At 40.4% G+C, this 11537-nt stretch overlaps 1 long non-coding RNA gene across 1 annotated transcript; it reads right to left on the bottom strand.

The window, feature by feature from the left end:
- Positions 1 to 220: 220 nt before the first annotated feature.
- LOC123370665 lies at positions 221 to 2867 on the bottom strand. The gene is made up of 3 exons (XR_006579504.1): positions 2554 to 2867; positions 2053 to 2236; positions 221 to 290 (listed from the first exon to the last, which is right to left on the bottom strand). It is a non-coding gene; the product is annotated as an uncharacterized LOC123370665 (long non-coding RNA).
- Between the last annotated feature and the right edge of the window lie 8670 nt (positions 2868 to 11537).

Below are 11537 nucleotides of genomic sequence, written 5' to 3'. Positions count from 1 at the left end.
GTCACCGTGAAGGTGAACACATTTGGAATTAAAGCTAATGTGTCATGCTTTGAAAAAAAGTTTGTATTTGAGCAAAGCTTTCTGAAAGCTCAATCAGCAGGAAGCAGCATGCATTTTAAACTGTGAATTGCATTTTTTTTTAAATAATGGCTTTTGGATACTGCTACCATCTTGTGGCACTGTAGGAGACCATTGTCAGATCACAAATCATTTTCTATCCTCCTTCAAAAAGTTCCAGCTGTCAGAAAAAAACTTGATGATTATCAGCGTTTCTGTGAGTTCATTGTGACCTACCAAGGAAAAATGAAAACTGAGTTAATCTTAGGTTTTGGTGCTGAAAATTGGGCAAAATGTTGAAGCTGGTGAGCGTAACAGCTGTCCTTCATTCAGGATAAATGTAAAGAAATAGTTAATCTCCCTTTGAAGTAAGATAGCTGAAACAATAGATGCCACTACCCCAAACCCAGGGCACATGCAAGGCTGGTCAGAAATTGAGCTCTGTGGGTGGAGGGGTTTCACTGGGGGCTGAATGCAAATGCAGAAATCTGGGTATTGTTTTTACTGGAGGTGGGTGGGCAGGGAGGTATGTAGGGGGGAGGGGAGGGAATGGGAAAGGGAGTGCAGATGCAGCCAGAAACATCACAGAAGCAGAAAGCTCAGGACAGTCGGAGAAGTACTTGTGTGACCCTGACAGAAAGGAGACAGAGCTTTTTGGGTACAGTGCTGGCTGGAAAAAGAGGCTTGGAAAGTTGAGTGAGGAAACTGTCTCCTGTTTTGATTCCTACTGTGTTCAGGGAAACAGGACTTTGTATGTTCTTGGTAGATAAACTGGATTGCATCAAAGCAATATCTGGGTCTATCATCAACTTCTCCTCCTAATGGCAACAACCTGCAACACTCTGAATATTGGCTATCCACTTGTGTGTCTAGCCAGATGCACAGGGTGTGGGAAGTAGGGATGCTGAGGGTAGGGTAACATTCCCTGGCTTGAAGTAGTACTAACCAAATCATGGTTTCCACACCCACACTATAAAAATTGTTTCAGCACCCCTGCAGTTGCATGCTTTCTCTCTCTGAATATGGGAGACTAAAGGACATTAGGCATAGAAATGAGTATAAGTTAACCTTTTTAGAAAGACTTTTTGGGGGGTAGTGGCAGAAGGTCTAGCTCCTAAGAGGATTCCACAGAAGGACAAATTAATTTACCAAGTTAGCTAAAAGTTACTTTGATGTTTTCTCCCACAGAGCCTGGTTGGTTGGGGCTTATCATCACAGAAACATGACCGTAGTTAAATTAATTTTACTAGGCCTTTCTCCAGTAAAGATTGTCTCCTGCAGAGATCCCTTCTGTGCTGGGCATGGGCCAGCTGATGGTTTTGAATTGCAGCGTAGACATAGCCTCAGCCAAGCAAAGGGAGATGTTTATTGTTGGATTAGAGGTGACCACTATTTGTCTAAAAAAGCTCTAGTAATTTTAATCTTCGAAGGGTCCAACATCATTAAAAACATGACCATATCAATCTGAATTGTCTGTTAATTATTTGTATTCTGATAAGGCTTAGCACATTGTGGGTGCTAACATCCCATCCTCCCCTGACCCCCATAGAGACCCTATCCAAAGAGTTTATAATCTGTAGGGGGAAGAGAAGATTTGACTGTTAGGAACCAGAAACTGGAAGGTTAATTCCCCCCCTCCCACACACACTTCTACGAGATGCCACTATATCAAACCCTCTGCCAAGATAAGGATTACAGTAAAGAGATATGGAAATTGCTAAAAATATGCACAGGGTTAGTTATTAACTTTTCACCCTAAAGGATAAAACATGCAGTAACTTGTTTAAGTGCTGCTGTTGCATTGTGAGCGATAGCCTACGTTGTCTTGTATTTCTCAAATGGATATTCCATTTATGAATATGAATATACAGTTTTCCTAGTTTAATGTGGCTACTTATAAATTCCAAATTAGTTATTGTCATGCTTTCCAGTTGTCTGGTTTGACAGTTTTTAAAAGTTCTCCATGTTTCCTTGTCTCACACTTAAAAAACCTACCTATCCACTCCTGGACAGCAAGTTCCAGAGCATTAAGGAAATTTGTCCTCTGTTTATCTCCTCTTCATCTGCAGTGAGTACCACATATAGAGCAACTTGCCACTATAGCACCTAATCAGTAGCATTGTGTGTTCTACCATCCTCATCTGGGCCAATAGTGAGATTTGAATCCAGAATCTTAATGCTAAAAGCATAAACCTCCATCACTTGTGTTATAGGACTAAATCTCACAGCTGCCAAGCAAGAGCAAATTCATAAGCCTATTATATGGACTAGCCTCCAGAAGGGGACAAGCACCCTCTCCCCCCACCCCCTGATTACAGTAGGAGGCAGTGATATCCAGTGGTTAGGACATACAGGCACTGGACTAGGGCTCCGGAGACCAGAGTTTTACTCCTGGCCCTGCTGCTAACCTGCAGCAAGTCACTTCACCTTTGTGTCTCCTCTCATATGATAGCAAGTAAGCTGCAGCCTTGAGGGCTTCAGCTCACTATTTCCTACCTGCATCCAGAGAGGTGCCCAGGACTGGCAGAGTTACATGCCACCCCTTATTCTAGGCTGTGGCTTAATTCCACCATCTAGCCCTAAGGAAATAAAAAGTTGTTGTACTGGTTTCTAATTAGGACCCAATCCTGCTCTTACTGACTCCACTGGTGCAGGAGTGGGCCTTAAATTTGAATAGAACTCTGATGTGTGTGAACAATGTTCTATAAAAGTCTTTGTTCTAGAAGCTTGTCACACTACTTCTCATGGGACCTCCAGGGAATGGACGCACTTTTCTCTGAATCACTTCAAACTATCTCATTGATGTATGAAAACTCAAACAACCAAAAAGCCTCCATCAAATTCTAAACCACTAGCGTAAGCAGCTTCAATCACCAGCATAAAACCTGCGCAGCAGACAGGTGTTTATTGTTGTGTATTTGGTTGTCATGGGTTTTGTTACTATGGCAACTGAGTTAGACTATTAAGGGATAGCTCAGCCGGTTTCAACCGGCTGAGTGAGCTCTCTGTTTCTGTAAATAAAATGGAGGTTTTGGTTAGCTGTCTGCTCTCTGGCCTCAAGTGATTGCTTCCTACACCGGCTGCCCCTAGGACATAACATTTATAAGGAGAGATTATTTTAATGTACACCAAAGCATAGCATGTTGAAATCAATCCCTATGTAAAACTGTCCTCCAAAGCAGAAAAATGTTAAACTTCTACTAATTTCCCAGACTTACCTAAAAAAGATACTTTTCACCCATTTTGTAATCGGACTTTAAAACATGCCTGCCAAATATCTGTGAAAGTGTTCATATAAAGCACTATTTTTTTCTTATGTATAAGGGGAGGCTTAATATAGAGTTTTCAGCTAAAATTCACCACTGGCATCCCACCACTTGAGTTCAAATACTGTAAAACAAATCCAGTGTTTACGTGCTCCAATGTTGGAGAGCGACAAAGAAATTATGCTGAACAGGCCAACTGGCATAGAGTTGCCAGCTGCTTGGCAGAGCCTACTAAAGCCTTAAATAGCCTGCAAAGTATTATCTTTATTTGAATAAAGATTAAGGCAAAATCATCCCTCCCATGAAGAAAAAATAATTGTGGGAGGAAAAAATGTGCTTAGGAAACTACAACATACTGTCAACTTGCCCTTCCGATCTGCCTGATGTGACCTTCCTTACCTGCAAAAGCAGTGGGGGCATAGCCCTCTAGATGCATGAAGTGACATGCCACAGTCTTCAAAATTCCCCTGCAAATCTGGGTTATTTAGTTCATCATGGGCCCCTCCTATACTGGCAGCACAGCTCACCTAATTTTTTTTTTGTTAAATGTTTTCCCTGGAAACCCCATTGTCCTTTTCAAATGTCTCTTTGGGTGATGCTTTGGGCTGGGAACCAATGGTGACAGAGTAAGAAAAAGTTTAGCGTGGGAGTTAGCCAGTACTGCAAGAAGTACTATGAACTAGGACAATCCTGTAGGCTTGCTAGGGAATGTCGCCATATATTGTAGTGCAGCAGGACACTGACTCCATTCACTCTGATCTTGCAGAACGCCAACCATGCACTGTCATAGTTCAAGGCTACCTGTGTTTTTGAGCCCTCTTCCATTCTCATTAAATACACCCTCTCAGGAGTCAGGCCTCTTGTCTCCACCTGTCCTGGATGGAAATATGCAAATCTCCCACTTTCAGACCGTCGTCCACAAACCTTTTATACCAGCTGTGATAGCACAGCAAGGCCAACTGGATTCCACGACAACCAGCTTCCCTTTGGGAACTGTGACCAGTAGGTGAATACAGTCACTCAAAATAGCCGTTTCAAAACCAAGTGTAGTTTAACCTCAACAGTAGGATCAAAGTGTAGCAAGAGACTATTTTAACATACCAGTTTCCACCCATATCTATCTTATCTAAAACTTAGATAGGTCTAGCTTCTTCCAGGCACTCCCACATCTGGGGACTTAGGTTCAGTCTTCTTCCCTGCAGCCCCTGTCTCTTCTCTGTTTTTCAGGGGCTCTCTGTTATCAGTCCCAATGTTCTTTGAGTTTCCTACCTAAAGTACAAGCTCCAGGGTCCCCTGCCAAGCAGTCTGTCTCCACAGAGTCAGTGGTAAACTTCAAAGGGACTAATGTCTGCGTTGCCCCATTCACCAGTACTTAAAGGGATAATCTGAAGCTGTTGTCTCCTTTCCTGAAGATGCATAATAACTCCTGCTGGAACTAACCTCTGGTAGTCATATAGCAAATAAAGGTGTACGTATAATATTCATAAAATATTTACAGGTGTTTCCCATGTCCTTCACACATTGCTCATACAGAAGTCCACAGGAACTTTCTGAGGAACAAGGGGAACAGTTGCCATATTTTCTCCAATGGTAAAATAGGTTGAAGGAGAAGAGGGAACTCTTTCCATGCTAGACAATGAGGTGGAGGAACTGTGGGAGAGTGCTACTTACCCAAGCCAGGGAAAGGAGTGAGAGTTTCATTCATCTCAGTTTCCCTTTACTTTAATCTCTGGTCATGCCTATTCTTCATCCAGTTTTGTGGGGACTGAAGTGGAATTCCTGCTTTTCTTTCCCCTCTACACACATTGCACAAGGGAAGAGGTTATGTGGCCCTAAACCAGTGTCTGTAGTTTCAGTGTTTACCATGTTCAGCTAGATGAAGCAATAATGAATTCCACTATTGGGTTGAGCTGCAATTAAAGTGGACGGTGTTATAACTCCTTCCCAGAACAAACAAAAAACTTAGTATCATTGTAGAGTGATAAAGCTATGAAAATAGACCCATCTATCATAATCACATAATACATCAAATGAGAAATCACTTTCCTAGACAACGCTGACCGTGTCATGTCTATGGGATCCCTCTCTTTTTACAGGCTACTGTGAATTACAGACACTCACACTGAAGGAGTGCAATCCTGGCCCTCGTGAAATCAATGGGAGTTTTGCCATTAACTTCAATGGAGCCAGGATTTCACCCAAAGTCCTGGTTAAACATAAGACAAAGTAGTTTGCCATTTTGGAGTCAGAATGTTGTATATAGCCTTCTTAGAGTTTTTCTGTGTATTTTATAGATTACCTATTTAAAACAGAGATCTCATCTGTGAATTAATAGTGTACAAAATGTCCGTCAAGCATGGCTTTTGGCAAGATTTGACTCACTAGGAAGGGAACTTTAGATACTTTACAACTTAGCTTGATTTTAATTCGAGGATGGACATGAACACTTCATTGCCGGTCGGTTAGGTTTTTTGACAAAGGCAATTCAGCCATTCTTGCAATATGATATTTTAGTTTAGTTAGTGATCCTGTCAGTTAAAATTCTGTTAAAACTGCTTCATTTTTCTCAAATTCAGCTTGACTGAAATGTTGTCTTCTCTCCAAAAGCCATGCTGTGATGTGGGTCAATCACAGAGCTGGGAGCCAGAATGCCTGCACGCTACTCCTACCTCTATACACTTGTCGCACTTTACAAAACATAATTTAGGTAAAAAGTCAGTAAATATATTCCTATTTTACAGAGGGGGAGATAAATTTCTACCCTTGCTGGGCCTCTATTAATTAAATCACATGTAACTATACACAATATACTACTGCTTATTTATAAGATCAGAGCCGTAGTAATGGACTAGGACCCCATTATGCCTGACACTGTACAAACTCAGACCAAAGACGATATGTGCACTCCAAATAAGAATTTGACAAAGGTGTAGTACACAGTATGCTTTCATTAAATACACTGTTTTTACATTAACATTTAGTATAAAACAATACACATTTTGTGAAGAGCATGAAAAACAACTTTGCAGTTTAACATAAGTACACTTTGATCACCCACCAAGCATTGTATTAATTTTATTTAAAAGAAAGTGGAATCCATTTGTCACACAGCAATTGTCTAGAGCACCTTCAAACTGAATTGCTTTTGAAAACAATTAAAATTGACATTTGAGTCAATTGATGGTTTTCATAATTTCAGTTGACATTTCATTTTTACATCTGTAAAAAAGCTCAAGTCAGACTCTGAATTTTAATTCTGGATTAACAAGAAAATTTTAAAGGAGATATTAGAAATAGGATTTAAATATAAATGTCCCTACTGATGCAAAAAAAAAAAAAGAAGAGTAAGTTTTGCTGATTAAACAAAAAGCACTAGTAGTTTAACAGAAGTGTTAAAAAATGAGATTTTTTTTCCAGATGGCAGCATCAGTATCTTGTTAACTTAGGTTATAAAAGGAAGTGTAACCTACAGAACTGATCGAATAATCAAAAGACAGAAGGGTCTAGGACCATATCCAGATAATATAGGGAGAAGCAACAGGCAAGCATAAGAAAATCTATATGGTGCTAAGAATAATAGCAAAGATGGTAGTCCTCCACTTATATGGTTAACACTTTTTGTTTTTACAAATGTATATATGCTGTTAATTGTAAACTTCATGCATTTCTAAGAATTGCCACACCAAGACCAATGTGGACAGAAGTAGAGACATAAAGTTGAATATATTCTGCAAGATAGTGATAGGTGAACCCAAATTAATGGACAAATACATTTTTGAAAATAGCTGCAGTGATATATTCTCTCCCTTTTCCCCCACCCCCAAAAACCCCCAACATTATTTCTTCGTGGTCCTACTCTTTTATAATATAATATCAAGTATACATATGATGTAGGACAGCAAGCAAGTCACTTAAATATATTTAAGGCAAGATCTTCACCTGGTGTAAATCAGCACAGCCCAATGGATATCCATGGACCCATACTGATTTGTGCCAGCTGAAGAACTAACCTGTAATTAGTCCAGTAATGACACTTAAATTTAAAAACTAAATTATACGACAGACCCACAAACCATTCTGTGCTAGTCCAATGTTTCAAAGGTGAGAGCATAGCAAATACCAATTTAATGTGTGCTTGAAATTTAAGATTAAAGTGTCTTGGAATGAAGTGAACAAAAATTGGATTATTTACATATTAAAAACATACATCCCTGATGGTCCATCATCCTGAAAAAACGTTTCCTAGGAAGTAAAGCTGCAAGAGGTATATCTAGATAGACCAGTTTAACACATTGGCTAGATGTTTCTGATAAAATTTTCAGTAAGGAAATGTATAGTAACACTGACATTTCAATGTTTATAATTAGGGTTTGCAGTTAATGCCCCACTGAGATAAGTGTGGGAATTCACACATTTCATACCGTTGTTGTTTAAATCTGACTAGCTGCAGACTTGACAAGATACCAGTGCATCAGTTTGCACTTCCATGCAATTTCCACTGTTCTTTCAAATGAAAGATTAGATTTTGCAGAACCCCAGAAATCTAGGAGAAGCTCTGTCCTTAGAATATGCAAATTATTCCTCCATCACTATTCAAGCACCAAGTAGTGTGCCCTGTACAAGGCAAAAAATTAAGACAGTCCGTATAGAGAGATAGGAATGACTTTAAAACAAAAAACAAATAAAAAATACAGAACCTCTTCAGTTTGCTCTGAATAATAAAACAAACAATCATATGGTTGTAGTTTAAAGAAAAGGTATCCAATAGCTTCACTCTTTGTGTAAATCATTTGTCAGGGCTGGCATACTGTTATGGGAAATGGGCATGACAGATAGCATAACCACTGGATACCTCCAATTTTTCTTAATCACACTAATTTGTAAATGCAGCAGATGGACTGGAATTTGAAATACAGCAGGTAAACACAGGCCATGTCAGTACAAGGCTCTTCATGGCTTGCCAATCTCCCTCAACCATGCCCTACAGGTTCTACTCCAAAGAGATGAGATTAGTTCAGTCTCCAAATCCATTCAGCCCTTGGGCTTTCTGCTGGGGCTTATGACTGACCACGTACTAGGAATCAGACAGAAAAACCTCCAACCAACTTCACATAGGCTACTGAGGATTACTTGCATAGTAAAGAGTTGGGGTTACTACTAATCTGTCAGATTAGAACTGCTACCTGGAAGTGGTGGTAATGCGATAATCAGCCTCTCTCTGAACCATCCAGTCTGCGAATCAAACTTCTGTAATGCTGTTCTCTTCTTTCATTATAGTCATTTCAGAAAAATATCACCACCATGCCTGAGTTCCAATAACTGACATCTGAAGTACATCCAGGAATCCCAGACATAAACGGAGAGAAACCTATTCTGAAGTGGAGGAGAAATCTGACTATTGCTGAGGGAAAGAGAGGAGCTAAATTACAAAATAATCAAAGTTAACAAATCTTAGTTTTAGGGCTAGATTGTGCTCCTACTCCTTGCTCAATCAACCCAGGTCTTGGGTGTGGTGTGGAGGGCAACTCCTACTCTCCAGATACTGCCACTATGGGGTGTTGGCAGAGATCTGACTCTGTGCCACGCCCCCTCCACAGTTGCTGAGGAGTGAAATGAGCTGCATGCTAAGGGTTGTAATTACTTACTTCCCTTCCCTCTGGAGCAAGAGGGGAGTAGGGGCAAAACTGTGACTGAGTCACAATTCCTTCCTGGGGCTGCCCAGTCATTCACTGCCTCTTATGCAGGGTCCAGGATGAACCTAAAGGATCAAGAAGGTCTTTATTCCTATTTGTCTGTCTGGTTCAGAAAGCAAGATGTATCTGGAGATTGTGGTCAGCAGAGGAAACTCAGTGTTCAGAGAACTGAATGTTCTGTAAATTCTATTTTAGGGGAAACATAACTCTACATCAGTGACTTCTAAGATTAATAAGCAAAGTGTGTCTCTGTCCTGGTTATTAGTTTTTAATATCTCTTTATTGTTTCAAACGCCAGCAAGAAATATTGGGCAAGTTCCTCACCTGGCTTAAACATGTATATGACATTGAGATCAATGAAGCATTGTTGATTTCTACCAGCTGAGGAACTGGCTCATTACTGCTATGAAACAAGCTCTAAATGTAGACGCATTTAGAAATGTTGTGTGTTTCTAGCAATATAACTTGTACATTGTGAGTGAGGCTGGGATTAATAACTGAGCAAGCATGAGGTTAGAGACTGACAGGGGAAGACTGGGCCAGACATTCAATGATTGTCCCCTCGTAGGTGTTTAGGTACCCACCTCTGTGTATATATGTACACACACACACACACATGTCAGAGCATGTATAAATTTATTTGGCTCCTACATTGGGTACCTAGAAGTGGCCACATTTTCAGACATGCTGAGCACATAGATACGGCTCTCCTTGGTTTTACTGGAAAGTCTCAGCATGTCTGAAAATCTTAGACCATTTATTTAGGTGTGTATATTAGGGTTTTGGTGCCTCACTTCAGGCAAAGTTTTGTGTGTGGGTCAAACTATATGTGGGTGACTATATGAACAGACAGCAATGCAGAAATAGCAAGGACCCTGCACAGTGATGAACAGAAAAGCATGAAGCTTTCATCTTGACATGTCCTGCGTTTCTGTGCCCTTTGAAAACAGATATTATACAATATAATTTTGTTTAAAATTAGAAGATCTGTTCCGTTCATTAAGTAAATTCAGACAGCAGTGTGGCTCAGGCATCTAGGCTTGCACAATTTTTTGATTTTTCACTGGAAAACAAATTCATCCCCAAACTGTTCTTTATTCCTTTTCCAAATATATTTTCCTCAGAGGGGGGAAAAAACATTTTTTTTACAAAAAACAAACAAACTACAGCTGTAGTCCTTAGGGTCTCAGGAAGCTGCCTGAAGCCTGAGGTTAGAACATTATAATTCTACAAATCCCTGCCACAGGCCACAGAGAACATCATTGGAAGGGGGGAGGGAATTGTGGGCGCGATGGAGATGCTATCATACTCTTCCACACACTTCCTGATGACTTTTAGCCTTAAACCCCACGTTCAGACAAGCAACACATGCTGCTCTTCCCTAGGGTCTGGATTAGGGTAGCCTGGCAGGTTGGGGCTGTGGATTCCATCCCTCTGTCCCTGGAAACTTCTGCAAGAAGCAAAGCCCTTTCAGGTAGCATTTGCTCCTTTCAATTGTTTGGTCACTGGGGGGAGTCTCACTCTATTATTATCACTACAAAAGTTTTTTTTTTCCCTCCTGCTGATAATAGCTCATCTTAATTAATTAATTAATTAGCCTCTTAGAGTGGGCAATTCCCACCTTTTCATGTTCTCTGTATGTATATATATATCTCCTCACTATATGTTCCATTCTATGCATCTGATGAAGTGGGCTGTAGCCCACAAAAGCTTATGCTCAAATAAATTTGTTAGTCTCCAAGGGTACGTCTTCACTACCCGCCATATTGGCGGGTAGCAATCGATTTCTCGGAGTTTGATATATCGCGTCTCATCTAGATGCTATATATCGAACTCCGAACGCGCTCCCGTCGACTCCAGAACTCCACCACCGCGAACGGCGGTGGCGGAGTCGACGGGGGAGCCGCGGACATCGATCCCGCGCCGTGAGGCTGGGTAAGTAATTCGAACTAAGGTACTTCGACTTCAGCTACGCTATTCGCGTAGCTGAAGTTGCGTACCTTAGATCGAACCCCCCCCCCAGTGTAGACCAGGCCTAAGGTGCCACAAGTACTCCTGTTCTTTTTGTGGATACAGACTAACACCGCTATTTTGAAATTGAAATTGTACATGCAAATCGAGTCATGATACATCACATGCAATTTGCCCTCGAGCAAAACCTGTTTGACAACATAGAAATTACCATGAATTTTTAGTATAACCAATTACAAAATGTTACTGTGACAGCTACAGCTTTAATATGGAATGTGCTGTATGAAAAAGTCTGACTATTCAGAAAATGCACAATAGTTGGTGCCTGTCAACAAATGTTTAACTGTATATGTAATCTGGTAACAAACTTACATTTCTTACACTGAAGGTATTGCTCCAGTTCCAGAATAAATTGTTTGCATACTTCCTCACTATTCTACTTCAACTGAGTAGATTTTAGAAAATATTTCAAGAATGATGCCCAAGGTACTAATATTTGCATAATTTATGTGGAACTGTAAACTACTTCTTTCAGTCAAACAAAACAAAA

The sequence above is a fragment of the Mauremys mutica genome, chromosome 5, assembly GCF_020497125.1.
Source record: "Mauremys mutica isolate MM-2020 ecotype Southern chromosome 5, ASM2049712v1, whole genome shotgun sequence".
NCBI lineage: Eukaryota > Metazoa > Chordata > Testudines > Geoemydidae > Mauremys > Mauremys mutica.
The sequence above is the reverse complement of the archived record's forward strand: the minus strand, read 5'-3'. Positions and strand labels throughout refer to the sequence as shown.